This window comes from Cryptomeria japonica, chromosome 6, assembly GCF_030272615.1.
Source record: "Cryptomeria japonica chromosome 6, Sugi_1.0, whole genome shotgun sequence".
Taxonomy (NCBI): domain Eukaryota; kingdom Viridiplantae; phylum Streptophyta; class Pinopsida; order Cupressales; family Cupressaceae; genus Cryptomeria; species Cryptomeria japonica.
In genome coordinates this window covers 195,724,400-195,737,642 of record NC_081410.1, presented here as the reverse complement: position 1 = coordinate 195,737,642, position 13,243 = coordinate 195,724,400, and the positions used below count along the sequence as shown (strand labels likewise).

At 35.9% G+C, this 13,243-nt stretch overlaps 1 long non-coding RNA gene across 1 annotated transcript; it reads right to left on the bottom strand.

The window, feature by feature from the left end:
* Positions 1-216: 216 nt before the first annotated feature.
* Positions 217-4,230, bottom strand: LOC131063480 (uncharacterized). The gene is made up of 2 exons (XR_009111074.2): positions 3,697-4,230; positions 217-546 (listed from the first exon to the last, which is right to left on the bottom strand). It is a non-coding gene; the product is annotated as an uncharacterized LOC131063480 (long non-coding RNA).
* Between the last annotated feature and the right edge of the window lie 9,013 nt (positions 4,231-13,243).

The window sequence follows — 13,243 nt, the reverse complement described above, 5'->3', positions numbered from 1 at the left end:
AATAAAACTCACGGACAAAATAAAAACAGAGGCGGCATGACCATGTCAAACAAAAATAGAATGAAGGCAAAGGAAAAAAACAAAAAGCATAGAATGATGGATAAAGAGACCAACAAACTAGAATCTGATATAAACAGAACTTTCTAAACATTCATTAAGTCACTGAAGTGAATTTGACTTCAACATCCATAAACATCAATGTGAATGAAACAAAAATTTTGTATATTAACATTACTATTAAATATATATAAATTCAAGTTCACAACAAATTTTAATTTATTTTAAAATTCACTCCACTTTTAGCATAAGTAACCATTTTCTAAATGCCTGCTTTATATTATCCACAACATTGTTGTCTTCCTGGAGCTACACCATCTCCAACAATGCATGCAACATGCTTCCATTTTCAGAGATTTAAGCTTCAGTAATATGGTTTCTGCCCTCCCTTATATTGGCTGAGCATTCTTCTACCTCTGCAATTTTTGCTGGTCCACGGCTACCATAATAAGCTAATATATGTACTAGTTCTCCTTTCCGAAATAAGTCCTATAAGACAATAAAAAATTTAAATACATTTTAGCCACAAAGCAGATTGATTAAGATTGCTATACAGATAATATTCAAAATTTCAAATGTACATTGCCCCTCTTTTGAGCTTAAGATATATTTCCCTTGAGGTCTTAAGGGAGTGACAAAATCTTTGTTATTAACTTATTATGAACATTCAAACCATGTGATAAATAATGTACGAAAAAACATGCTAAAGGGCAGAAAACTATCTGAAGTTTGGTCAAGAGCCCTGTAATCAAAGATCTTGTGTCATCATTATGAAGAAAACCCCATAATATGCATTGCTCTGGTTGGTAGATCTCTAATATAAAGATGAGTAAGAGAAGGACATGTGGCTTGATCATTCGGAAGATAAGGTGCTAAAATTGGTTTCTTGATGATCTAATATGTTTGAAGATGGGGTTCTAACAATATTAGTTTTGAAGAAGGGTTCAATGAAATCGCATATGACAAAGCTTACAAGAAGCAAGGTAGCAGAGCATACTTCAAGAGGACATTTAAAAGGTCATTCATAGGCCCCTCAATGAGTAAATCCATAAGATGGTAATCTACAGAATGTCAAGTTCCTACATGCTCCTTGAATGGTAAGTTTGGGATCGTCATTGTTCTCTATGGTATAGTGGCATTGAGAAAAGGAGAGCCTTTTGTAAACTTCAAAACTTGGCCAAACCCTAGCTAAGAAAAAACTCCATAAAAAAGGGTATGAATGATAGAAATAGCGTTTGAGTGAAGTCCTTAATGCTGTTAAACCTCATATCAGGATTATTAACAATTTAAAACCCTTGTGATCATTTTTTTGCCTTTGTCAACTATAAAAATCTTCTGTGAGTATTTATGTTGAGTTTTGCTTTATTGTCAATGCAAGAGACTATGCAACGGTCAAATGGAAGAGGTTGACTTTACTGACAACATCATAGAGTGAACTATGAATAAGTCATGAATATATTCAACAAACAAGAGCACAATGATGATAGTCCGGGTGATGACAATCCTCGTGTCAAAGAATAATGGGCAAACTTTCTAGATGGATGATTTCATTGATTTGGCATTTCGTTTTTACAGTACAGTTCATTCCTTGAAATATCCATAAAAGAAAAGGGTGATAGTCTTTGCAAGAATTTCTAACCTTGAAAATCCTAAAGTAAGAAGTCTTCCATGCTCAGTTCACTAAACTTGCATGCCTTGACTGAAATTATATATCCATCATGATACATTGAAATCAGAGAGCATGATCAAGACAATGACAGAGTTGAAAAGGTTAAGTAGGACTTATGGAGTGCATCGTGAAAGATGTATGACAGAGGCCAAAACTTTCAATAATCAATAAGAGCATAGAATACAAAGAGAAAAGATAGCAAGTACCACTATCAAACTTCTCTTTCGAATTCCTATGTCTGAGTGAACACCAAAATGATGAATATCGATTCGGTATGCATGGTTGGAAAACTGCTATGAAGGTATGAGAAATATGGGTCAAAACACTATAGGTAGAGGTGGTTTAGTGCATATGACAGGGCCATTGACAGATTATATGACAATGTGATAAATTAAACCAAGTGAAATAATGCCATGTGGATGACAGTAATAAATACCAGTGCATAATAGTCCAAGGATCATAAAACAAGCACAAGGGTTAGTGGTAAGAAAGTTAGAAATCAAAACAGCTATGAAGGTATGAGAAATATGGGTCAAAACACTATAGGTAGAGGTGGTTTAGTGCATATGACAGGGCCATTGACAGATTATATGACAATGTGATAAATTAAACCAAGTGAAATAATGCCATGTGGATGACAGTAATAAATACCAGTGCATAATAGTCCAAGGATCATAAAACAAGCACAAGGGTTAGTGGTAAGAAAGTTAGAAATCAAAAGCAATCACAATCCTAGATGGTAGTAGAGGTTCGTGACAGTGACTTAATTTGCAACTTAGAGATTCTAGGACAAGGGCATAGTGTTTTGACAAAATCTAGGTCAAGAGGTCTTGGTCAAGTGGCAGTCTAGAGACCTAAACATCATAAAGAAAAATACAATTCACGCATAACAGTAGCAAGAAAAAGTCTGAGTTCTTTCTTCAAGTTCTATGGACTGTTGGAAAAAGTGGATAGTTTTTATGACACAGAAACAGTATGATAATTGTATCAAGGCCCAAACACTGATCTACGAGAAAAATATTTAGGAGATAAATGACAAAAATGCATGGTAGAGGCATGACAGTAGGATGGTGAATATAAAGGATCATGCACCATGCAATAGTGAGGTGCTATAATAGTCACTAAAGTTCTCATTAATGATTGTTGGTGTTTGAAGGATATAGATGACAGACCTAATAGCAGACTGAACTTGACAGAGACCTTGTAGGGAGACCTCGTAGGGAATCAGATGAACAAGATATGCATAAAACATGGGAGAAAGATTCTTTAGTGAATCAAACAACTGGCAGCTACTAGTATTAGAGAATCTCCTACACCCTCTTAAGGGATTTGATCACCTTCAAGTCGCTTCTCACATGACCTGAAATCAGGGAGAGGGTAGTCATGGTAGTCTGGAGGAGTTTTAGATAGTTGCAAGCATATAGGGATCAATTGGTAAGTTAGGAGGTAGGTGAGAAGATATAGAGGAATAAAGTCAGAGCAATCAAGTATCTAAGAACATCTTCAGCTGGATAAAGTCAGAGCAATCAAGTAATTCATTGCAGACTGGGTACGCAGGGAAAGGAGATGACTCAACAAGAAAACAAGGCGAGCATAAGATATCCTAGATTGCAGACCAAACTTCTTCAATTGCTGCCAGACATTAATTTAATATTTAAAAACTAATGAAATGGTAACAGAGATCCTAGATTGCAGACCATCACCACAGAGTACAGAGATGAGCCATAATGTCTCAAATGCTATTGCTCAACAGAATCTTTTTGTTCTCTTTTGGCCAAGTTAACATTCATGTCATAAAAAATAAAAAAGGATTGTAAAACATAATTCTCTGTTTTTTGAAATTAAAAATTACCTTATCAAAAACATATATCCATTAACCAGATGAAACAGAAAAGTTGAAAAAACAGCAGATCAATTTACGTAATTAAACTCAAGAATTCCTTTGGAGGCGTTGAGCATGTGGGACTTACAACATTCCTCCGCACATGATTGGTGATGCGGATGACCTCTGAGGCATTGGAGGCATCACTCCCTCAGACAACATTCCTCCGCAGATAGGGCACACCAAATGGCAAATTCACCCCTATAGGAAAGGGCATTGATCCCTATACCAAGAATCTATAAATTCAGTTCCCTAAAATCTTTCATCTCTATGCTCACTATGGCCTTGAAGCAGCAATAACCAGAGGAGCCCGCATAGCTAGTACATTCAGAATCAATATACGCAGGGAAATACTGAACATTGCGGATGAGGTATTCTTCTAAATCAATGGCCATATATATAATGGGTTAAGGAATAGGAGCGTGTTTTTGTTAACGGTAGCATGCTTTTTTCAGCTGTAATATCTATCTATGGAGCGTGTTCATTAACGGTAGCATGTTTTATTTTCAACGGGTGGATTCTAACTAGTCGCATGCTTTTTTCAGCTGCAATATCTATCTATGAAGCGTGTTTTTTAACGGTAGAATGTGTTTACAAAGGGTGTATTCGAACCAGGGATCTGCGGAAGTAGTATTATAGTTATTGAATGTTTATGGGTTTAATTATGTTCTAAGGAAGATGTGAACGAATTTATAGAATCTTCAATACGATATAAAAGATTAGAAATTTGATTTAGGTTTTGTTGGAGTCCAACTTTCAAAGTCTATTTTATAATAATATTATTTGAGATATATTGTCATACATATTTAAACAAAGAAAAGTCTAGAGAAAGGTTGGTTCATGCAATTTTCAAACAAATGATTTATTAGTATATTTATATTATTAAAAAAATATACGTAAATTAAAGCCGAGAGATATCACAAAATTGTCTTGCATGTTTATTAGTTGTCAAGAAGGACATGGAGTTGAATAATGTTGCACTCTTCAACTCTCATTAAAGATGTAACAGTTTTATATACTTAAAGACAAGTGGCAATGATTCTATTTTATTCAGAGTAGTAAAATAATACTTATAGAGAAACTGAAACATGCATACATTTACCTGTCATCTACACATCAAATTTATTCAAAATCATTTTTTTGTTTACGGATATTTGTATGTCATTGTAGATGCCTCTCGACATAATAAACATAAACAATAGTTCTTTAAAATAGTAATATATGTCCATATAGCATGCAACTAATTAGATGTGTGACACACCCTCCCCTACAATACCCATATGCCTCCAACTCATGCAATACCCATATACCTCCAACTCATGTCCACTTGGAAAGACACACACTTACATGCAAACAACAAAAAAAGAACATTATTAAACTTGTTTAATATTTTTCTCATTACGTTTCCAATTAGACAAGCATCTACTTTTCATAGAAGTGAAACCCAAAAAAATACACACTAGCCAACCACAACCCATATAATTTTCCAATTTCAAAGAACTTAAAACTAGGGAAAACCCAAAACTTAGGATAGCTCCTTATTTTCCCTCCTACATACTTATGTCCATAGGGTGTTTACCTAATTTTATGTTACACAAACCCTCATGAAAAAACCCAAAACTTAGGATAGCTCCCTATTTTCCCTCCTACATACTTATGTCCATTAGTGTTTACCGGATTTTATGTTACACAAACCCTTATGAAAAATCCAATACCTCCAAGTTGTTGCTAGATAAAAATGCACATAGATGCATGCAAGGACCAATAAAGAGCATTAAAAAACATATTTTATTCATTTAGAACTTTAGTGGAAGAATAAGGATGCTACTCTTCTCTTAACTTGATTTCTATTTGTGAGTGATAGAAGTTATTCATATTTGGGAAAGCTTATGGCAAGTAAACAAGATGATGAAATAATAGCTAGGTGTACTATTGACACTGAGTGCAGTAATATGCTTTATGTTTTAAATACATATGATAATGGTGTATTATGCATTTTGTAGACAAAATTCTCTTACTCCATCAATCTATTGTATTCATTTGCACTAGTTTATTTCATCTAGAAAAAGAATGGTAAAATATTTCAAAAATATATGTTTATGTGCAATTGTGTCAACAAAGTAATTCATTTTAAAATATCTATGGTATTCACAAAACATATGTAGTAGTGAAAATGAAACACTCTCAAATTTGATATACCATTCTCACAATAATGTTTCAAAAACATAACATAACACTTTAGGATCCAAAAATCACACAGAGAGAAAGAATTTCATTTTGTTGTTTATGTTCCATGTAGTTTTATTAAGAATGAATGTGTTGTACTACTAAGTAATCCATGTTGAATGAACAAAATAGTAGCATAGTTGTGTTTATATTGAGGTGTTAAATGCGTAAATTGGAATAGAACCGGTATTCTGGTGTCTTTTGCAATATGGTTATAAGGCCATCAACTAATGATTTTGTTTGAATCAAATTATTTTTCTCATAATATCTACAATAACATGGATACAAAGAGGCCACATGGGTTACTAATGCACATTGACAAAATAATGATTTATCTAGCTTGTAGTTGGATAGTGCTAGATATATATTTATTTCCTTTCTCCATCACTTGACAAGTTCAAACTATATCTTTGATATGAATTCATCTAGCTCACATTTGGGTAGTGCCTAATTTCATTAGGGTTTTCATTGTGCAAATTTTCCCAAAATGCTTGTTCAATGGTGAAAAGGATGAACACATTATTAAACAACTTTTCCAAAATTATTTGTTTCTGATTGCATGTAGACATGTGTGTGTAATTTGATACATCTATCATAAATGAAAAATGATAACAAGCATAGATATTTATTTTCTTAGCCTGTCGCTTGATGTATTTATGGTGAGATTAAGTGTTGTACCTAGTAAGTTCTTCTCCTAGCTCCTAATCACACATGTCACTTAAGTTTACTTAGGGACCACATAGGAAAATTTACACTTTCAATGGTATTATCATATTATCACTTCCCACCTCATGTGGAACTTCCACCTTTAATGGTTTTATCATATTATCACTTTTCCACCTCATGTGGGTTATCCACATTTAGTGGACGTATTAAACTATCGCTTCTTTACTTTAGGTGGGTGTTGAGTTATCACTTTCCATAAGATTAAGACACTTGTCATAATCTTATGTGCTCCTATGTTTCACCTTGGCCTATTTAACCAAGGGGTCTCCCATGCACTTTCATCACATTCTATTGCATCTTGATAGGAATATCATTTATTATTGTCATATTTATCTTCTCTTGTTCTTGCTTTTTCCATTAGGCTTCTAGATCTTGGGTGGCTAACTTCATAGTCAACTCTATCATGGTATCAAAGCTTTAAGAGTGCCTTTGGTTAGTCATTTTAAGAGATTTTTTTTTTGTATTTTGGGGGTTTTTATTTTATTTTTGTGGCTTTGTATTATAGGTAGAAATCAAGGCTTGTTGGATCAAATCTAAGATCACCATAGGATTCAAAATGTTTGAGAAAGTCAATTTTGCGTTTTTCATTCATCCAAAACGAATACCAGAGGCCAAATTTATAGGCATTTGAAGTCTGAAGGTATCACGGTGATACAAGCATCATAATTACGCAAATGATTTTCAAACAACAATATCTTAGTCATTTGGGCTCCTTTGTGCAAGAAATCTTTGTTTATTTGGGGTAGAATTTCGTTCTCTTTGTAGTGGTGTAGGTGTGTTCTGATTTTTGTGCATGAATTTTTATAAAATTGTGTAATCCCTATTTTTGCAATTTTGAGGCCTCATTCGAGCTCATATGGACTCCTTTTCAAGTGAATTTTTTTTAAACTGCATAATTTTCCCTATATTTTATAGTCTAGTGCTATCAACAGTTTGTAGTCATTGTGATAAAAAATTCCACTTTTAGCACATGGCCTTATTTGCCTTATTTTTGGTAGATGTAATGCAAAGATCACAATTTGGTCTTTTGCATGTTGATTTGAGTCTAATATAGCTTAAATGTGGCACTTTTCCTTTGTTTTACACGTGTCCATTATAATTTCACTAAGTATAAAGTGCCAAATAATCTTTAATTAATTTATTTATTTTTGGGGGGTGGAGTGGGGAGTGTGTTCTTTGATTGAGTGAATTTGGGGAGTTGTGTTGTTTGTTTGTTCTTTTAGTTCTCTCTTGTTCTCTTTGTATTTTCAGCCATGGGTTCTCCTATTTTTCCTCCTTTAACTCTGCATAATTATGCAATGTGCAAAATAAATGCATGGAGTAAACTAATGGAAAAAGGATTAACCCACTACATTGATGGAACTATTCAAAAACTATCAGATCCTAATCTGAAAATGGATTGGCTTATTAAAATTACTATGACTCTTGGAACATTAAGGAAATATATATCAACTAAGCTTATCTTTCATATTGATGGGTTTAGAATGGTTAAGGATTCTTGGGATAAACTTTCTCAATTGTATGGCAAAGTTGATGAGATTAGGTGATCTACAAACTTGATAATGATCTCACTAATCTTGATCTTGAGAATTTGGATACAATCCAAGACTATATAACTAAGGCAAATGAACTAAGTGCACAACTCAAGGATTATGGAATTGATAAGAAGGATTTATAGTTGGTCTCCAATTTGTTGGATAGGCTTCCTTTAGAATATGCAACTTTTCTTTCTAGTTTTCAAACTCATATGTTGACTATGGGGAGTTCTTATACTACACCATCCTTTGATTCATTCATAGAGATGTTGATGCTTGAACAAGCAAAAGTTGATCACAATGGGTATTCTCAAGTCATCCAAGTCACATGCTTTGGTGGCTAGTCTTGAGAAAGGATCCAACAAGAAATAGAAGTAATGTAAGCCTAAGCCACACAAGGATAGAACACAATTTTCCTCTCCTCAACAAGGAGACTACATGTGAATCATCCAAGAACGAGAATCCTACTTGTGCATATTTCAAGAAGATAGGACATGAAGAACACTCTTGTTTTAAGAAGCATATTGATGAATTCAAGCATCTTGAGAAGAATAGAATCAGTTTGCCTTTTGTAATGTTTACTTCATCTTCTTCTTAAAAACAAATATAATTTGATATGGAAAAGGGACACACTTTGGGACAAGTAAGAACAAAGGACAAGCTTTATATGCTACCATAGGTCATGATTCAAGGAGATGGCTTCTAGATTCAGGGGCTTCTCATCATATGGCATCTTCACAGTCTATGATCTCTGCATTTGAGTTTTGCAACATCCCACCAATTTTGATGGGAAAACATACATATATGAATGTGATTGGGAAAGGATCTACTGATATAGTGTATGTTACCTTCTATGATGTGTTGTGTATACCTCACTTGATTTATAATCTCCTTTCCATCTATCAAATCACTCATGGTGCAACAAGGAAGACTGTGGAGTTCACTCTTGATTCAATTATCATCAGAGACTTGGAGAGAAGAGTTATCGTTTCTATTGGGGTGGTGGATCATGCATATTGGTTGTACTGAAATTCTATATTTGTTCCCATTTATGACTTTGATTCTTCAGATGATGATCACACTTCTAGTATGGATTCAAATATTATGGGGAACTTTTGCTACTTGAACTTGGGTATTCTCACATGTGATCAAATTCTTGAGCCTTTCATTCAATCTCCTCCTATTGATATCACATCTATTATTTATCTTGATGATGTTTATGTTGTTACAATTTTGGATTCTCGTGATTCAATGCAGTAGGATATACATCATCTTCTAGATATAGTTCCTTGGGATGACTACTTGGCAGACATTACAGGTTTGTTTATGGTGTCATATCTTGCAGATTTGGGAGACACCATTAATGATATTCATATTCTCTTTGTTTGTTGTATCCTATCTTGAAGATTTATGCATATCTTACATGAAGAAGTTGAGAAAGTACAACTTCTGAGATCCCAAGAGCACCTACAACCAAGATACCTATCACAAGAGAAGATTGGAGACAGAACACAAAAAAGACTCTGAAGAAAAAGATTATCATTCAAAGAGGTAATAAAAAAGAAAAGTTACAATAATATCCTTATGACAGGAGAATAGAAACCCTAAAGATGTACAACCCTAAAGAAACCCTAAAGGGATAAATAGTATTTAATAATTAGCCTACAATATTATTAAATGCTTAAGTTTAGCTTAAGCGTAGAGTATAATAGACTAATAATTAAAAAAATTACTATTAGCTAATACAAGATAACTCTAACACCCCCCCTTAAGATGAAATTAGGGAGTAGCTAAAAACTAAATGCAGGAAAGCAAAAAATGCAACTACAGGAAGAAGGTAAAAATTTGGGTCCTGGCAACAAGGCCTAATGAGGTACCCAATCACAACCAAATCTCTATAAAATGGAGAAATAGAGAAAACCACATGGGAAAAAACTCTACTCCAAAAAGAGTTGGGAAAAGCATGAAAAAAAAAAACATGAAGGAAGGAAGGCCTCAATGAGACCCCCCAGGGACAACTTCCTTCACCCCAAGCATAGAGCGCAACTTAAGATAGCGCGAAGATGCAAAAGGTTTAGTGAAGATATCAGCAACATGCTCCTCTGTAGAAATTTACTCCAAGATGAGGAAGTCGTCCTGAATCAACTATCTGATGAAGTGCATGTGAAGCTCAATGTGTTTAGACCTCTGGTGCTCCATTGGGTTGTGGGAAATGTGAATGGCACTCTGATTGTCACACCAAAGAATAGTGGGACTATCAGGAGGGAACCCAAACTCAGTCATCAACTGTTGAAGCCATAAAACCTCCTGACTGGCTAACACCGCTACTCGATACTCAACCTCTATAGATTATAATGCAATAGTAGACTGCTTCTTGCAAGACCATGTGATAGGACCAGAACCAAGGCAAAAAACAAAGCCAGAAGTAGACTTCTGATCTTGATCATCACCAGCCCAATCTAAGTCAGTGAAGCCAACAATGTGAGGGGATCCTGACATATAGTGAATTTCAAACTATATAGTGCCCTGAATATACCCCAAAATATGTTTGGCTACTTGCCAATGGCTCTCATGAGGATCATGGGAGAAATGAGAGACAACACCAACCGCAAAAGAAAGATCCGGGCGCGTATGTGTCAGGTACAACAAACTGCCAACCAACTGCCAATATAAGGTAGAATCCATGGAAGGTGTAGAACAAGTGGGAGACAAAACAACACCTGGCTGAAATGGTGTGGGTGTAGGCTTGCAAGTAAGCATGTCAAATCTGTGAAGCATATCAAGAGCATACTTCTGCTAAAGAATGGGAATCCCATCGAAAGACTGAATAACTTGTAGGCCCAAAAAATAGTGCAGAAGGCCAAGATCTGTCATCTCAAACTGATCTACCAAGGCTCTCTAAAAATCAAAGAGGAATCCTACACAAAGGAGCCTATTTGAGACCATATAATGAACGTCGAAGTCTGAAAATCAAAGAGGAATCCTGCACAAAACCCTGAGGCTGCTCCATATAGATCTCCTTATGAAGGTCTCCATGCAAGAAAGCACTCTTCACATCCATCTGAAAAATTGTCCATCCCCGTGAAGCTACCAGAGAAAGTACAAAGCAAATTCATCTTGGTGACAGGAGCAAAGGTCTCAGATTAATCAATACCCTCTACCTAAGAAAACCCCTTGGCAACAAGACGAGCCTTATACTTATTAATAGAACCATCTGCAACATACTTGGTACGATACACCCACTTGCACCAAACCAACTTTCTTCCCTTCGGAAGAGAACAAAGATCCCAAGTACCATTCTTCATCAAATAAGAATACTCCTCATCCATGGCCCTATCCCACTCTGAGTGACCTGTCGCCTCTGAAAATTTATGAGGATCATCCGAAATGGCATGACTCAGAAGACTAGAACTAGATGTTTGTGCATGAGTATGATGAGTGTCAGAAGGATCACCTGCCATAGAACCAGCAACATCAACTATAAACCAGGCCCACTTGGACAAAGGCTGAGTGACGAGTGGTGGTGGTGGTGGTAGTGGTGATGGTGGACCATCATTTGCATCATCCTCAAAGAAGAAGGAATCCTCAAAAGATGAAGAGGGAGGAGAAGGCAATGAGGGAGAAGTTGGTGATGGAGAATCCATCTGAGGAAGGCGCTTATCAAACTGGACATCCCGCCTAAACAAGACCTCTCGGGAATCAGGATCAAACAACCTGTATGCCTTAACATCCTCACAGTAGCCAAAAAAAATGAGTGGCTGGCTCTTCCTCTCCATGGCTTTCCTCTAAGCATCTGGAATAAATTCCCAAGCCTCACTATCAAAAACTCGGAATGAGGATACATTAGGCTTGACAATGGACCAAGCCTCCTCAGGAGTCAACTAGCACAATGCCTTATGAGGTATCTGATTCTAAATATAAGAGGCACAATTAACTACCTCAACCCAAAAAGCAAGTTGTATAGAACGTGACTGAAGCATACAATTGGCCATCTCCCTTAGTGTTATGTTCTTTCTCTCAACAACACCATTCTACTGAGGGGTGTGAGGAACTGATAACTGATGCTGCAAACCATGTTCTATGCAAAAATCTGTAAAAGCCTGATTCACATATTTTGTCCCATTATTTGTGCATATCCTCTTTATAGAAAGACCAGATTGCTTCTCTACAAATGTCTTAAAGACTCGAAATGAATCAAAGACATCAGACTTGTACCTAAGAAAGTACGCCTGTGTGCATCTAGAGAAGTCATCAATGAAAGTGAGCACATACTTGGACCCTAAAAAAGATGGAGTAAAAAATGACATAAGATCACGGTGGATCAAATCCAAGGGTGCCTTAGCACAAGTGGCTCTACCTGTAGGAAAAGGATCATGGTGATGCTTGCCAAGTGCATAACCTTGACATACACCATTAGTACAGGATATCTGAGGGAGCCCAATAACAAGTGCATGTGTGCTCATTTGCTGTAATTATCTGTAGTTGAAAAAGCCAAAATTCTCATGCCACAGTTCGCCCACTGAATCTGCATGTGCTACAAGAGAAACACCTAAACCATCTGGACTCTCAAAGCCATCAAACCGATATAACCAAAAATCAGGATCAACACTGCCAGTAGCCACAACCAAATTAGGATCATGGAGCTTTTGAATAACCACATCATGTGGTGAGAACTCAACCGTTTTACCAGAGCCAGAATGACAAATCTGATAAACAGAGAGGAGGTTTATAGAAATGTTAGGAACCAAAAGAACATCTTGAAAACAACCACCTATCAACGGAACATAACCTGAACCTGAAACTAAAAGTTGTGTTGAGTCACCAACTGCAATCTGTAAAGTATTACTATGAGCAAGTGAGGTAACAAGCTGCGGTGAGTGTGTCATGTGGTGAGAAGTCCCAGAATCAATAATCCAAGTGGATGCAGAAGGAATAGCTCGTGTAGAAAGAGTGTGTCCTTTCCCAGTAGAAGAGGAAGATGGAGGCTGAGGAGTAAAAATATGATGTTGCTACATGGCTGCCTCCAAAGCTTCTAATCGTTTCCAACAGTGAGAAACTGGATGACCTTCTTTGCCACATAAACTGCAAAGTTCATCTGATTTCTTCTTAGTCTTGGAGGAAGACTCACTAGACTTAGAAGAGTGCTCC